Source organism: Thunnus thynnus, chromosome 8, assembly GCF_963924715.1.
Source record: "Thunnus thynnus chromosome 8, fThuThy2.1, whole genome shotgun sequence".
NCBI lineage: Eukaryota > Metazoa > Chordata > Actinopteri > Scombriformes > Scombridae > Thunnus > Thunnus thynnus.
The window spans coordinates 7,234,191-7,252,246 of NC_089524.1; positions in this window are offsets into that span (position 1 = coordinate 7,234,191).

Genomic DNA, 18,056 nt, shown 5'->3' on the forward strand with positions numbered 1-18,056 from the left:
CAGTCGACTAATCAATTAATCACAAATTGTTGCAGCTCTGAAGTCAATTTTATCATGTTTTTTTTTTTTTTTAAATGAAATCTCTCCTATTTCCTCTTACTTTATTGTAAGTATGCTACAAAAGGTGCACTGGGCATCATTGGCTGTCAGTGGCAATCTGTCAAACATCTTATCTTCAAAACCCAGATACTGTGTAACCTGATAACAGTAAACATCACACAGCATGTTCATATTACCGGCGGATGCTTTATATCAAACAAATCAAAAAAAAAAAAATCAAAAAAGATCAAATGTTGTTAAAAAAACTGCAACTTTCTCTGGACAGACTGCTGCTTCCTGCTGTGTTCGGATTTTACTCTTTAGTTTCAGTTCATCACTCCAGACTGAACACTATCATTTAATTTTAAACAAAAAGGGCACATCTACAGCATGTCAAATTAGTAGAGATCTCTTTTGTTGTGTTGTGGCTGATAACACAAGTGTTGTTTTCAATATGAATCTTGCATCTGTTTGATTTTAATAAAGCAGAAATGCCTGCAAAGATTTAAACTTAGATGGTATTTTATCCTGTTTGCTTATTATCTGCATGAAGTTAATAGAGCCTCCCACGAGCCTCCCCAAGAAGAGAGACTGAAAGTGGAAATGTAGTACAGAGTAAGATGACATCTAATTATCTTGTAATGGAACCGTGGGGAGTGCAGGTCTGATAGAGCGTCCGTTGAAGAAGAAATAAGGAAAATATTCATTAACTCCTGTTATACAATATAGTCCATATGTCCCAGAGGTGCATAAAATCCTATTCAATGGGTCATTTGAACTCATGACATTTTCAAACTAATTGAAGTGGACGTGTTGGGTGTTTCCAATTCTTTGACCTTGCACCCTCTTTTCTACTTTTTTTTTGGCCTCAGATTCTTTCACACACTTATTCTCAAGGAAATATTCATATGCAGCAACAATTCAGGGAGATTTCTGGTAATATCTCATCATGTCATAAAGAGTATGTGACACGAGGAGACTTTTGGATGAATGATTTTGATTATTGCCCTCAAAAATTGCATATATGGGGAGTTTGGTCCTGTAATGTCAGATGGATTATTAACTGATGTGATGTGACATGAGTTGTGCTCTTTATACATACAGACATGATAAAACTTGTAGTTTGGTCGATTTGGTGCAACTGAGGTTGATGGAAATGTCACTGGTTTTACACATTATTAGGTCAAAAACCAAATTATATGCCAAATTGAAATTGTGACCAGATGGCAGCACTGTGAAAAGTCTAAGTTGTTTACCCAAGTAATTACAGCTTCTCCTGTGGGGAACATGAATGTATGTACAGCATTTTGTGCCAATCCATCTAGGAGATGTTGAGATATTTCATTGGATATCTGAAAAACTTGGTCTGCTAGTGAGCTAGATGAAAAGTACAATAAGGGTTCACCAAAGTCACTGGGATTTACATATCCTCCAGGGACCAAAATGTCTGTCCAAAATGTCATCGCAATCCATCCAATATCTGTTGACATATTCAAGTCTGAACCAAAGTGGTGGGCTGACTGATTGACTGGCACAGGGTAGTGTGAAACTTGAACTGTCTATATTAAGATAAGAGTAAGAGCAAGGTAAGAGAATGCCAAAGCGGACAGGTGTATGAGCTGGAACAGCTGCTATTGGCATCAGCCTCGTGAGAGAGTCCAGTCCTGCAGTTACGTCTCCCGGACCAGCGAAACGCAATACATGAACACATGAAACAAACATCCTTACGTCAAACTTGCAACAGTTTCAGACACACAGGTTGTGGGCATCAGTAGCTCCTATTTTAATCAGAGCAGCTGTCTACACAAGCCGTGTATCAACTCGTGTGACTGCAGCTCAAAGCATATTCTTACATCTATTTTCTTTGTTCTACACGCATAACTGCAGTGTTTGTGTGTTGAGCTGGTGACCTACACTTAAGACTGTGACTGAACACCTCCTGTTTAGACACACATATGGAGTCAAAGCTGCCGCTCTGCCATTTTTCTTCTTAACAATTCATATACCCACGTGCAATGGAGACACTTTGAAGCCTAAGACAGCTTGTTGAGCTCAGACTCATCCCACCGCCAACCTGCTTGACATCCTCTTATTTGTTTGTTCCCTCTCTCTCCTCTTTGCATGCACAGGCACAACTCTGGACCACAATAGATGACGCACAATGCTGTGATCTGATGATCACCAGGTATTTGTATTTACCCAGTGGGAGTAATTCAAGCCTATAATCAGCAGCTCCCTGGGTAAAGAATGGGGAAGCTGGAAATCTGGAGGAGAATTGTTTCAGACTGGCACTGCCTGTCTTCTCACTTTTTATTATTCCAAGTCACAGTAAACTGTTTAAAAAGAGTGTTTGATGTTAACACTGTGTTGGGAAGTTATAGTTAGAAATTTGACAATAATACATTTTCCTCCTTGCTCTTTTTCATTATTTTTTACAATGAATAAACTACTAGAGTGGCACAGAAATAAGAAATTTGAATGTTAATAACAGTGATTGTGACTCATCTGCTCATATGACTGTTCATCTGATAATCCATCTACAAATTAAACACTGTCTCTTTGACATGGAGAGAGGTTTTTGGATTAGTTCTTTGATGTTTCAAAAGTGGACCTCTGTGTATTCATTGCATGTCTTTTGTTCCTCAGATTCCCTCATTTTACTGTTCAAAGGACTTTTGCATTTGATCACTCTGACAGGACACTGCAAAGCATCGCAGAATTCCTGAGGATTTGACTTTGCTGAATGCAGCATTTCAATTTACAAGCCCGTCACAGATTATTTTACAAGCCCTCAGAGGAATCTTCGCAACTGCTGTAATTTTTTAATAATTATGTTGTATCAGTTCATGCTTACATGATTCAAAATTACCTTAATACCATTAGGATTTCTGCTCATATCTAATGTAACGTGTGGGCATAAGCATTGTACGGCTCGCTAGAATGATAATTGAATTTAACATGCTGCTCACTCAAGTTTGGTGTCAAGTGTTATGAATAAACGGGCTCTCACCTGAATGAAGAGAGTTGATTAATGCTTTTCCATGCAGATGAAACAGCAGCAATCAGCGGTAAAAGAAGAGGCGGGTGGCGAGTGCCGTGACTCTCTGCTGCTGTTTCCTGCTGCATTCTGGAGGTGGGCTGGATAATTACCAGCGGCCTTCTCCCTGATTAGTGATCTGATGAGACTGCAGTGCCATGAGCAGCAACATCATCCCCACCCACCTGATTACAAATGACATTGCAGACCTCTGTTGTTAGTTTGTATCCATCATAATCATTCTGAGAAATGTATCCAGAATAGTAATGTGGCTTTTATGGTGCCAAAAAACACTGTGTTGAGTTTAAAAACACAGTTGGGCAAGTGCTAGTATGACCTGACCTAGGAGAAACCCTGGCGCAATACAAAAATGAGATTCCCCTCTTCCCAACTCCCAAGAATCTTCAACAAGGATTACAGCCCTGTAGGCAGTGGCGGCCTAAAGGTGAGAGAAGCGATCTTATGCCTGGAAGGTCATCAGTTCAATTGGCAGGATAAATCTGTGTGGGGAAAAAAGTGAAAAAGCGAGAGAGTTTGCCCCTCCCTCGTTAGTGCCCAGGGCACTGTGGTGCCTTCCAGCTTCCAGGTGTGACTGTGTGAATGTGATCAGGGTGTTCCTGCAAGGGAGAGGCTTCCCTGAATAAATAGAGGTAAAAAAAACCCCGAAAAACAACCCTCAGAGTATTTACTTCACACAGTTGTTTAGGGACATATTGAGAGTGGATTAACAACGAAATAACAAACAAATGGAGCTAAATTAATCAATTTCTTACTTCTAATTTAGAAAGGAGAAAAGAGATTAAATAGAATTGCTACCCACCCGTATAGATCCCAGGGCTGCTATAGATACTTGCATGGTGCTGTTAACAATACAAAGATGTAAACCACAGCATGTTAGCTAGCTGGTTGGAAGTGGAGAGAGGAGAGCCCAAAGGAGCTAGGGGAAGCCGGCCTTTAAAGCTCTACCAAACCAATCAGCTCCCTGGAACAACTCACACACTCAATCACACAAACACTCATACAACCAATCATAGAGGCTTACATGCATCCCGTTACGCACAGAGCCACCACAGCAGGTTTACCAGTGAGGGAGAGAGATGTTCAGGCTCACATAGAGGGGGTTAAATCACATAATACACAAATATATACAAACAATGTCACTATACCACCTCTGGGTTCTAACACCTCCCTCTTTAAAGATTAAACATTTCTCCCCTGAAGAAATGTTTGATTTCACGCCAAAGTGCATCAGCCATAACATTCTTTCCCTCTCATTTGCTGAATTTTAATCACTCAAATGGCCATACTGAGTGGGATTAACACAGAAAAGCACAGAATGACTATTAAACCTGACATTACAGGCCGGCACTGGTAAATGTAACAATAATTAATCAATTGAATTCTTAAGGCAAGCACACAAGACTCAAGCTTGCCTTTCACTCAACTCATCTTCCTCACTGTAGCAGCTCAGTGACATCAGCAACAGCGGTACAATGGAAAGAATTGCACTAAACACTGACAGATGAAACTCTGATTTTCTGGCATTGTGTTTACATAATTGGTGTGACTTACCTGGCATTCAATGAGACATGAACCGAAAAAAAATTTGGCTACAAGCTGGAAGCGCAGACAGACTTTACCAACAGGTTGGCACTTTCTCACTGGTTTTTTGCCATATTTTCCTTTCACCTTGGACTGTGTGGAGGCGAGGGACTGGTGAGGTAATGGAAGTAGTGACAGCTGTTTGTTTTCATTTTCCCACTACCTGGCACTCCTGACAGAAGTGGCAAAAGTTCTCCACATCAGATTTTAATCCTTTGCCAGAAGCATTACCTGCAGATGCGACTGTAAGTTTTTTCGGATACCCAAATGACCTGGCAGACTATAATGGAGCACAAACTAATTGTCTGACTACATTACAGTCACTGCCAAGTACAAGAGACCATTTACACATCAGCCAAGCATAAAAACCTTTTTGTGATATTTCTGGATTTTTTTCAAATTTTCAGCATTTCCACTCAGGTTTTTTATGGGTTAGGTGGATGGAAACACACCTGATGACTCCATATTAGTTGTCTTTAAACAACTATGTATACAGTATATACATCAGTGAAACTTAAATCAAGGAATTGACCATTTACTGTGTTGAAAATGGTTACACAGTTAGATCTGGCAGAAATAGCTCTGATCAGAGATAGCTGTAAACATAGACATGTATATGTTGGTGCCTTTATATTTGTGTTGTAGAAATAACAATGGTCAGGAACATCTGGAGGGTACTCTGGAGATGAGGGGGGCAGTTTCTAGATTAGCTATCTCCTCAGCACCTCCAGATTCTCTACTCTGCCTGCCTCCACAGAGAATATTCCTCCTGATTCATATCAATTATCACCACAATGCCACCTTGACCTCAGCATCATATAATACATTAATTCCTACCTTAACATTTTTCAACATCACCTTTGTGTCTTATCACCATGATATGTGTGAGGAAGAGGGCGTAGGGCTGTGGTGAGAAGCAGTGGTTGGTTTTTGACACCACAGCATCTACACAAAGTAGACTATTAATTAGGAACATCGCTACATCTCGTTCCTGCCCGGCCAGCGTTCAATCCCTCAGTGATCTGATAAGAGTACAGACATAGATCACTGGGCTTTGCTGCTCTGCTGATTACATCTTCAGCAGCATTATGCAGAAGAAGCTCCATAAATAAAAGTGATTTGGCGGACACAAAGTCTTTAAACACCTCATGTTTTATTGATATTCTGCATGCAAACAGTTGGGAGTTTATCCTTCAGGCCGCTTGGGTTCATCTCTCAGTGTCATGACAGACGATGGAAACTGTTTGTGTTGCACTAACATACAGTACATGTTGTTTTTAAGCTTGTGTTACATACAAAAGTTCAAAAATAGAAGACCTTGGCACCTGTTTCAAAACTATTGTAAAGTTTGAAGGATGTGAACGTTGTGTCTTACAGCTGTTCATCACAAGACTTTTAGCAAACAAGGACAGGTTTAGTCGACCTTGTAACGCTTTACAACACTGCAGGAGAAGATTTGAAGTTGTGATGACAAACAGTGGTTATAATGTGATTCACTTCACTTGCTGGCTGATGTTCTTCACTCAAAACACTAACATGGATGATATCCCACTGTCCACGTACTTTCACATTTAATCTTTATAAGAGAATTCTGTAATTTGGATGGCTAGACCCATGTTTCCATAAAAATAGACCTTCAAAAAGCCTCAGAGTACATGCAATCCTGAGGTAGAGTTGAGAATAACACTACAGTGATAAATGAGCTGAATGAAACTGCACTTTCTGTTTTTACACATGAAAAATTGTCATCAGAAAAATTTAAACATTTCAACAATCACCTAAAAATACTATTTATGGTAAACTCGAGGTGTTTACACTGCACTCCCACTATCAGTAGACAATATACACATTTTTAACTTATGAATGAAACATTTAGCCAGATACCACATATGTTGAATAAAGTATAAACAATCAAATCCATGTTCAAAATAAAAAAACGCTTTGTACCTGTGCCTCTCCCACGATCGTGGCCTTGCTGTGGTGTGATTTGTTGTTTACAACTCCAGTCTCCAGGGTTTTAACCTGAGTTGGCTCAGTTCAGCGCTCCCCAAGGCCTCCGCAGCTCTGAAGACAGTTTAATGTGAACAATCATCGCGCTTCACAGTGAAGGTTGGGGCGTTTTTAGACACTTTAGACAAGTTTTTGTCTTGAAAATGGAATCAGGGAGGTTGGATGATGAATTGTTTCTGTATGTCAGACTTTAGTTAAAAAATGGGGTCAGCCATTCATCCAGATGAGTTAAAATAAAATAAAATGTCGTAATTTGACATTAACCGTTAGCATAATGATTTATATATAGTTGAGAGAGGCACTTGAGGAAGTGGATGCCTTTAAAGATTAAAAATGACAAGTGACAATTTTTAATATCGACTTTTATGGGACAGAAAACAGTGTGAGATACCAGGATGTACTATGAACATCAAGACATTTGTAGGTAAGGGTAGAAGAGTCACCCATATTCAAGAACGGGCAGTACTGTGACCATTAAAATATTTTATATTAGTGTCTTGGGACCAATAAGTTATATCTGCTGACATTTAAAAGCAGAACTCCAAGCTCTGCACCGTGTATTTTGTTATTACAATGAATTCCCAGTGTTTGTTTATCGCTGCCTCTCCTGATCCCTCTAAAGCAGAGGAATCACTGGAGCAGATGTCAGCGAAGACACAGATAACCATAAATAATTATATAAGTCATGATGAGTTTGTTTGGTTCATTTGTTCAGACACGGAGGCACAGCTGTAGAGGCAGTCTGGCCCAGGTGGGGCTGGAGAATACGGTTTAATTTCGCCATCAGGGAGATTGAACCGTGGCTACAATAGATGCTGCTGCCGCTGCTCCTTCGCTCTGTATGCGGGAAAGAAGGTCACATCAATATGTATGCAGAAATGCTGCAATTGTTTCCTTTCTCAGAAACACACACACACACACACAAATACACACACACATTGTGCTGCTGATGAAAATGGTACCATCACAAGAATGAACAAAGTATAAGACACATTGTGAACTTAAAAAGCCTGTCACCCTCTGTACACAAATGAAGATCAATATAATAATATATATCCTGTCTATGATCAGTAGTAAACGGTGGAAGATGGAGTCATACACATCCAAATAGGTACTGTTAAGTCTCCAAATACAAGAAACTTGAGTATAATTAGAGGAATGTTTATTCATTTATCACAGACGATAACATATGTGTCACACTTGCTTTGAAATTTTGTTGTTAGAATATGAGTAAATATATTTGTATAAAAACATGTTTGGACTTAATGCTTTTATCTGATCATGTAAAGTCATATTTTATATCACATTTTTAAGGCATTTTTAATTAGAATTTTATATTTTGCTGGTGTTTGTTTTGATTTGTATACTTATTTAGTTAAAATTGGATTTAACAAAATGAAGAAATTTAAATTAAATCTTTTTTATTGCAGTGACATCAACCCTTACAGTAGCGTTCTCCAGGGGTTGTACATTTTTTGGTACTGTTGGTACTTGTTATTTGATTGGCGCAATGTCTGTGTAGGCAGGCACTAAAAAGAGTCAGTTTAACACTCCAATCCATACAGGCAACTAACCAGCTGCAGGGCCTAAGTTGTTAGCCTTTGTTTAGCAGTTAACTCTGTGACTACTTTAAATCACAGACTAATGTACTCAGGGGTGAAATCACAGGTGGGGCTACGAGTTACTGTCAGTTTTGACAGTTGGTACATTTCCCATCTCCACAACTAGACCCATGAAAGAGAGATGGCTTAAGCTAGCTAGACACCTTTCTTTGCACAGTTTGGGACAGACACAACACTGAGTGTGCAGAAGGGGTTGAACAATTAAATAAAACTAAGATTTAAGGTGAGCACAGAGAACCTTTCCTCCTTCAGCAGATGAATGTGAAAAAAGCCTTCTGGTGTCAAACTCTGCACATACATCATTCTGCAAATATCCAGGTGAAGGAACATCTCAGAGCCCATCTGCTATTGTGTGACAATGATTTAGCCTCTGGGGGCAATGGCCAATATTCTGGGGGTTACAGCGTAGCCAGCGCATATCCAGATAATGTATAATTGGCCCAAGACCTCCTCTTTCATGCACTGGTCATTGTTAACAGTCTGCTTAACAATTGCCAACTCCTATAATTTTTTCAAGGGAAATTGTGTAATCTGACTTTCAAAGCAATTTGTTTCTTTTATTACACGAGTCGAACATTTCTCCACACAACACACAAACATTGATACTTTTTGTAGGAGTTTTAGGCCCAGACAACATTTCTGCGTCTTTCGCTCCTCATACAGTTTACCTGCATGCATCCAAAGCATGTTCACGAAGAAATTGCCCGAAACAAAAGCAGAAACTAAAATCCCATCCCAAAATCTTGTCCCTTGCCTACAGATGCTGCATTCATATGCAGATATCTGTTTATAGAGATTAAACAAGAAGTAAAACGCATTTTTTTTTACTGGAGGGGAACTTTAAAACACAAGCATCAATGTCTTGCTGGTTAAAGTTAAATAATGTGCTAACTTATAATCAAGCTTTCAACAAAGCAATTTTAAACAGCACAGTCATAGAGTATTCCCTTGCAGTGGGATATCTATAGATTGTGAGAAATGCGTATAGTTTCTCCTCCAGACTCATCACAGCCACCACCAACACTGTGATTTTACCCCACACAGAAGCAGATTTGTAGGCGTATCTAGATTCAAATGACATATAGTATTTATACCCATCCCTGCTGGCAACATCCAGCCAGTGGAGCTGTGCATCAAATTCCCTCAACTCCTCTGTGTAATTATTCAGTCTCTGCTCTGTAATACATCAGTAATGCTGTTTATGGCCCAAGGTCAGAGCAGAGGGGCCAGGGAGCCAAGCCTGTGATGGATTAATAGTATCCAAGGCTTTGAACTCTCTGAGACAGTGACACATTTCAGTAAAACAAGAAAATGCCCCCTTTTTTAGACTACTTTTCTCTGACACTTGAGAGGAGCGGGGTGAAAATATGGCCTGTTTCTCTGTTATACTGTGATCTAAACACTCTCCAACTACTAAACACAAGGCTGAATCACACATATCCTTAATGTTAGGAAACGTAGGAAAATATGTGTGTGAAAAGCAACAAATCTGCTTCTCATTTGTTACTTTTTCAGGAATCAGAATCCATACAATTACATTAAAATCAATTAATAGGTTTAACAGGTGTTACCTACTGATAAGAGAATTTGTAAAACTAGTAATCCCCTTTCATTCACATTTCGTGCTTATTGAAGGCTTAGAGCATTGATGCAATTCACCCATGAGTGATTCTGATTTGCAGTTATTTTCATTTACAAGTAAATGGCTAATCATTCAGCCTCGTTCCGTCAGAAAATCTAGATTGAGTCTTGTTTGTGCTGCTCTTCATTCACAACGAAATAATCAGCCGTTGAGCCTCGTTTTGCCTGAAAAGATGCTCAGAATGCCACAGGAGATCTCTTGGCATCCACCTTGAACTTGAAAGGAAAGTTGTTTTTGCTTTTGGCGTCTTGTTCAGCTACGGTTCAGCTGAACGCACACACAAAATAAAGGAGCTTGTTACCTCCGCCTCCAACATCTCCCTCTGTGGTTTGTGGTCTTGCTGCAGTTTAGATTTGTTTGCAGTTTCAGTCTCCCTGGTTTTAACCTGAGCTGGCACAGTTCAGTGCTCCTCATAGCTTTGATAGCCTGTTATGAGCAGAGGAACACGGTTTTGGGGTTTCTAGAAATTTCAGTGGCCGTTTTGGTCATGAAAGTGGACTCAACAGACGGGATAGAGGACAAACAGTCCTGAACTGAATTTTCCTTCCTTCTTAAGTGTATCATCTATCTGGAAAGGAATTTGTTTTTGCAACATCAAGTGCGGGGGTTCAAAGTGGGTGGCTTGAGGATGGACCAAGGTTTGTTCATTTCCATCTTACCTTGTTAATTTTAATCAGATAATAAATTAGGCAGCAATTAACAACAATTTCATTTTATTTTATGCTTTCAAACATATAAAAGTAGAAGAAAAAAGCAATACACATCACTGAAATGGCCATTTATGCCACAGTTTAGATTGGTGACATAATAGCCGGTTGTCATAGACACATGTGTTCAAGCAGTCATAAATAGGGCCCGCTAATTAAAGCAATTAAAATATTTGTTGTTGTACGCATAGCTCAAATAAATGCTGCGTAGACGGGAGGGCAATAACACAAATTTTGATAATTACATTATCAAACAATATATGAAATAACAAATGTAAATGACAACACTAATCATTAGACCTTCACAGGGAAAGAGGAAAGAGTTCCATAAAACCCTAATATAGAAATCAAAAGGAAAACCTGTGGAAAAGCCTCAAGAAATGGGAATCAAATCTGCTTATTTACATATTTTGATAATGTCACCAAATGAGATGCAAACATTAGCTTGCATAGGGAGATATCCCTGCAATATGCAACACGGACGATGCCACCTTGGGTTTGTCAACCAGCAAATTAGATTTGTACCCAGAGGGCTAATATAATGTAGAGCAAATGAAAATTACAGTTTTATTCTTGTATTTTTGATTTTTATTGTATATGATAACATGTAGAGACATGGGGGTGTGAGGCCTCATGACTATTTAGCTTAAACCACCAAAAATCTACACCTCACTGTATCTTTGTGAAGCTTAAAATGAACTTTTTCATTCACCTCTGTGGTCGTTTCTGAGGCTGTAGTTTGTACTGTTAAAATGGTCTGCAAGATCAGATTATAAACTGTCTCTTTAAGTAGCTGTATTAAATAATCAGGTAACGCATAACATCAATTATTTTTGCTTCCCAGGGGCTGCAGATGAAAATTTGCCTTTTGGTTAAATCTGATACTTTTACATCACGTTGATGTTAATTCATGTGTGTTGTCCCTGATAAATAAACAGATGAAATAAGGTAAAGTAAAGTAAATAATATTTGAGGATAAATTCAAATCAAAAACCAAAATTTTTGTAACTAAATATCTGATATGAAGCAGATTGTATCCTACATTTAGAAGATTTTGTTTTCTGATCTGGCGTTACAGTCAACAAGCATCATTTGTTCCTTCCAAAACTAATTACTGTTAAAATACAATAATTTTTATAATGTGACAAGCTGCTGTTAAGGTGCTCTATAATAATGTCACCTGATTTTCTCCTTTTCCGTCATAATTCCTGTGGCTGCTGTAGAGGAGTATGTCTCTTGAACGTAATTTAAAAGTATACTCGAACGTCATTTTGGGCCACTTGTTGAAACAACTAATTTGGTCTGTTTTTAATCCAAGGACAAACTTAAGAAGGAGTCCAGTGACACTAAACTTCTTTAAAGACTCTTATGAATTCCTCTTTAGATAGGGATGGGGGTGGTGTGAGACACAACAGGCAGAGGTGTGAAATTTAAAGACACAACATTTGTTTCTCACCCAATATTCTGTACAGTGTGAGCGCTAAGGCCCTGCCGCCAGCCTGCATCTTGCTATCTGGTCCCAAAGGGTCATGGGTGCTCCTCCATTCAGTAAAAGTGATGTGTCATTATCAGACTGAATTTGTCAACTTTGCCACCAAAGACCCTAATCCTTATCTCTGTCTCTCTCTGTGTCTTAGCTCGGACACACACTCCACTCCCACTGAGCATCACATAAATGTCCCCAGTCAGGGTGTACAGTGAAAGCTAATGCGATAATTATTTCTCTATTCGACCTGTACTCTTATCAAAGGCCAACTGCCTAAAGCATGCCAAACGCCTCCCAAGAGAATATAACTGGCTAGAAGATAATTGCCCAGCGTAGAAGTTACGAGTTAGAACTGCGAAAGTCAAATGAGCGATTCAACTTTCAAAAGTCAAACCTTTATGACGGAACTAATAATGACCACAAAAGTGGTGGAGTTGCAGTCTAAGATGTAACCGTACAGCGACGCTCTTGACTCTGGTTTGGGATTGCCAGCTGTGTCCAGGAGCTCCAAAAGACCACATTTACTCCATATCACTTGGGTCTACATAATTTGATTTAGCAGAAATTTGTTCTTGAAGAGAAAGTTTATATTGTGCTTATTTGTTGTGAAGTTGTATTTTATCAAATTGCACACAGAAAGCCTGGGGCAAGGTAGTGCTATTCCATCATAGGAGTACTGTGAGGTGGAAATTAACAATTATTTTCATTATCAGTAGGTCTAACAATTATTTCCTTTATAAATCTATGGATTGTTCAATGTATAAAATGTCAGAAATTAAAGAAAAATGCTGATAAATATTCCCTTAAGCCCAAGTTAACATATTCAAATGACTTGTTTTCTCTGACCAACAGTAAAAAAAAAGGCCCAAAGATGATGAGTTTACTATCATGGAAAAATGAGAATATTAGCAAATATTCACATCTGAGAGGTGTCCCAGCATGTGTCCTTTCAATCTCTGTCACCTACTGTACGATGTACTGTGTACGGCAGCTTTACGGAGGTTTATAGCGAGTTTCAGCTCGTTGTTTAGCTGTCTGGCTGCAACTTTACTGTTTTGGTTCATTCTTGCGCTCTCATTGTGTAGAAGCTAAAGAGCCAAATAATCCCCTCCGGAGTTGGTAGAGAGCAAAAAAACAAGCTAAAAGAGAGTAAATATTGGACTCCAAATGAATGATAATGTTGCTCCATAACTGCTGGGTATGTAAATAAGCAACTGTTTGCTAACAAGTTCAACATATAAACTCAAAAGGCGATGCCTCGTCAATGTTGTGTTCACGACTTGTTTCCTCTGCTCCTAAATGGCAAAAACTCAGTTGATGCAGGTTTAACTAAAAAAAAAAAGCTTTGTTTTCTATCTCATCATTAGTTTTATAGCAAATGGAAGACGGAGATCCGGGGACAGAAAATGTGATTCAGGCCAGTGGCAGTGGGTGAGAAACCATTACACAACAGCACTGTACACCATGAAATATGAAGTAACACGCAGACCACGAAGATAGACCGCAATGTTTAACACTATTATACATGAATTAGAAAGCAGAACAGTGACACAGTTAGACAATATTGCACATCTCATCCCGCCAACTGCACAGACTCTTCATGCTCAAAAGATCACTGAGCATGAGATCACACAGCATATTGGTTTGAAAACACCAGATTCTTGTTTCTGAAGCAAATCACGGATAATGCCGCACCATCTGCTAAATGGTTCCTGGATATTGACGTTCACATCTGTGATTAGAGGGAGAATCAAATCAGCACTGCAGTCTCCCAAGCATGTCTGTGCCAGTGGAGAAAATGGGAAATTGTGTTTTTGCTGCAAATGCATGTAAGCACATTAGATGATCTTACCCAATTTAACCAAGCGTCTCCTACAAGGAGATTATGGTACATGCAGAGACAAAATTAAAACCGATCTGAGCAACCTCTACTCATGTAAGAAGTGTGGTTAGTTCCACATATTAAACAGGAATTTTATAAGTCAGGGATTCCCAGGGGAAATAAGGCTTGTCAAGGTTGATATTAAATCCACAGTTGAAGCTGACCACTTTGTTAGTTAAACATTTGGGATTTCAGTTTCACAGCAAGGTAGACCCTGGAGGGGGACTCGGGAGAGAGCGAGTGATGGCTCTGTGTAAAGGCAGCATGCCAGAGATCCTGCCTGCATTAAATCTAAACATAGAGGCTGAAAATAGAGGCAGCAGAGGAAAGAGAATGTTCCTGCTGTATAAAACACATCGGGCCTCGAGACTGTTCTCCAAAGAAAAACTAGAGCATTAATTAACTCAGAAAATCCCCAAAACGACATGAGTTTATGTTAAAGTGACAAAGCCTACTAGTGGCTGTAGTGGTTATGCAAAATCACATGATGTTATTAGAGAGTGGCATACTGTAAGTTCACAGAGGGCGGAGGTCGGGGTTGATGGATGGGCCAAAAAATGTCTGACTGCAAAACATAAGTTTTTAGATATTATGTTATTTTCCTTTTTCCTACCCACAGCCAATGCTGATCTCTTAACCACTTTTAACCATGACGGCAGTCAACTTCTCCAAATGTAGTATTTTTTAACCCAAACCTCAATGTTTCCCAAATCCTAAGTTGTTTTTGTGCCTAAACCAAACTAAATCTTAAAGTCCCCCTGCACTCAACTCCACTCTATGGAGCTTAGTGAAAGTTCAGTCAGGAAGACTGTCTTTTGCATGCCAGGAGTATCTCTCTCTCTCTCTGCTTTCGTCTGGCATGCAGCTGTGATGCACGCCCCTCCACCTCCCCATCTCCGCCCAGTCTCCGCAGGATCATCAGTCCCATCACTTCATCGCCTAATAGTCTCATTCGAAGTCATCAGCCACCACCACCAGCACTACCACCAGTGTCTGGACTCCATGGGGGGATCTATCTCGCGGCAGCTCAGGGATGATGTCCTCATAGAGTCCAAAGACTTTTTACTATCATTTCTATCTGTATAATAAACATCATCTTTTCTCCATTCACTTGTCTCTCCTGATTTAACTGTGTTTCTTTCTTTGAGAACTGTGCAGAATGATGTATATGCAGAGTTCGACACCAGAAGACAATTTTCTACTTCATCTGCTCAAAATGAAGATTTTCTCTCTGCTCACTAGAAATATGAGTTTTGAGTTTTTATCATTGGCATTATCAGTGCCACCAAATTGTTATGTAAGGCTGCCTGTTCCGCTTCACTTGTTGAAAAAGAAGATTTTCACACCGCAAAGCTTCAACTCCTGTTGTCAAAAATCAGCAGATGAAAAATAAATGAAGTAATGATCAGAGTTACCTGCATAAAGATGCTAAAGGCAGCTGTTGGAGTGAAAGAGTTTCGCTGGCAACTACTGAACTGTAAGTTTTTGTGTCCATAATACACTGATAAAATTTTTAAAAAGAGATTTTTTAAAGTTGTTAAACCATTAAAAACCAAGCAAAGTAATGAAAGGGACGTCAATTTTGCATTACATTTATTTTATTTCATTTGCTGTTCTCGATTTCAATAATATATCTAAACTCCAAGTTTATTCAGATTAAAGCTTAACTCAAACTTTTTCTCCTCCCCTGTGGAGAATGGCAGATTATTGTTCGTATACGGAATAAGTTTGAAGAAAATTGACGAATGCAAAGTTCTCATACATCACTTGTACATGTAACAAATCTGTTGGTATAAGTGGTTCTTGCATGAGGCCTATTGTGTCACCTTAATGATGATGATGATCCCGTCCCGTCTCTCATCCTCAAACCTTTTTTTATTCCCCTCTGCTCTCCTCTGTTCTCCTTTCCTCCCGTCATCTATCCTCTCCACCCACTCCCCCTCGACAAAAAAGCTGAAATGTGAAGATATGTGTAGATATTCCATATTGCATATAAATAAGCTCGGTTCACACTGTCAGCGGTGCAAGTGTTACTAATGGTTTTTCAATACCCTTCAAATTGCCTAAATGTTAAAGCTCCTGGGTGACACGACTGTAATGTTACCGATTGTAAAGACATAATTAAAATAAACTAAAGGCCTTTTCTGTTCACACATCCCTCCCACTTCTTCCTACCAGCCCACTCAGAATAAAGAACAGTTATATCACAATACAATTATACTGAGTTCCAACTGTTAAAAAGCATGTAAATTATTATATGATGTTGCACTAATGGTTACATATTCATATATTCATTGTGCAATGAGCCATTAAATGTGAAATGCACATTATGGTCAGTGGTTGAATTATTTTCAGAGCTGTCAAACGATCAAACATGAGATGCTTTCAGCATTCATCTCACACTCTCGTGTCCCTGAAGGAAATCTCAGCTGAAAATGACAATTCACCAAACTACTGAATCCCTCTGCAGCTAAACAGGCAAGTAGCTTTTATTGCTGATTTGTATTTAGGTATTTAGCGCAGTAAAAGGTTTGCTTCTATGGAATAAGCTGCCTGTAATGTCAATATTAATGTGTTGGTTTACATTAAATTTGCTAATAATTCTAATGTCAGTGATTAGAGTGCACAGTATGCGCGTGTGTGTGTGATAAATGGTCCCCGGGAATAAGTCTCCAGAGATTTATTGACACACTGATTGCTCTGACATGACCGCTCTTTGCCAACCTTTAATGATTCAGCTCCAGTCTCAGCGGGGAGCTGGATGGATGGGAATATAAAATCTCAAAATGGAGGAAAATCTGCATAATGAAGTTTAAGCGAGCGCTCTGAGGCAGAACACCACCTATGACCTCTCCCTCCCTCGTGGGCTACAAGGGAAAAGAGATCAGAGATGAGAAGGCCAGTGAGCAGCAGTCAAGGTGAAAGAGACTCTACCTCCTTTTCCACAGGCTCCCTCAAGGCCTTTGTCAAGTGAATGCAAAGGTAAAAAGAAAACTATCTCAGGTGAAAGGAAATGCACTGCATTGATCAGGTATTAGTGGTTACATGGCTGAATAGTTTTGAGCTGTATTAACTGTTTTAACCGTAACATCTCAGCTAGAGTGTGGCGAGCAGAGCAGCTTGTGGTCTTTACTGTAAAAACAGTAAAGAGAGGAGATGTGTTTCTGAGTCGTTAGCACTCACCTCCCTGTTTTGTTTTGCAAGTTTTGTTGAGTATTGCCTGCTCTGCTTCAGCAAAAGTTGGACATCAGCAAAAGTGGGACATTTAAGCCTTGCCATACTTTATTATTTGACTGGATCGAAGCAACAAGTTGTTTTTTTTATCTTGAATTCTTGCCACAACGCAACTTGTTAATGAACAGTCATTGCAGCAATCGTATTTCATGCAGTATTCCTGCAATAATACGTATATTAGTTCAATAATGTTTGAAAGTTTGATGAGACAGTTACAATGGCTCAGGATTTTAAAGCTGTTGTACCGTAAAGCAGAGGTTGCTACTTCAAGTCAGATCAAGAATATCAGCATTTTTAATCATGATTGTTTTAAAAATAGATGTCGTTATAACTTTTTTCTATTTATTTAGCCTACTAGAACATATTGGGCTCAGTGGACTCTAGTTAAATCCATACGTCACCTTTACAGAAAAAAGGCTCCCACACCCATTCATTCATGAAAAGGTGACAAGAGACAGAAATGTTAAATAACAAGAAGAGAAAATAAGGCAGGAAAATTTAATTAACACAAAACTAATCAGAAAGTGAAAGAAAGAGAACAAGTGAAGCAGGGCAGAAAAGGAGTTCAAATAAACCAGTGGACTGAAGAAAGAATGAAAGCAGCCATAGCAAGGGCATAGAATGAATGGATTTTTCTAAAAGAGTTAATACATCGTCTTGCTTTTAAAAGGGATTGTAGACCAATGTTCCACTTTAGCAGACAAGCGGACAAGGGGTTCTTGTTGAGTTTGAGAGACTATAACTTTTAAATAATTATCAGTTCCCTTCAAAACTTGACATCAGTATGTTAAAAAG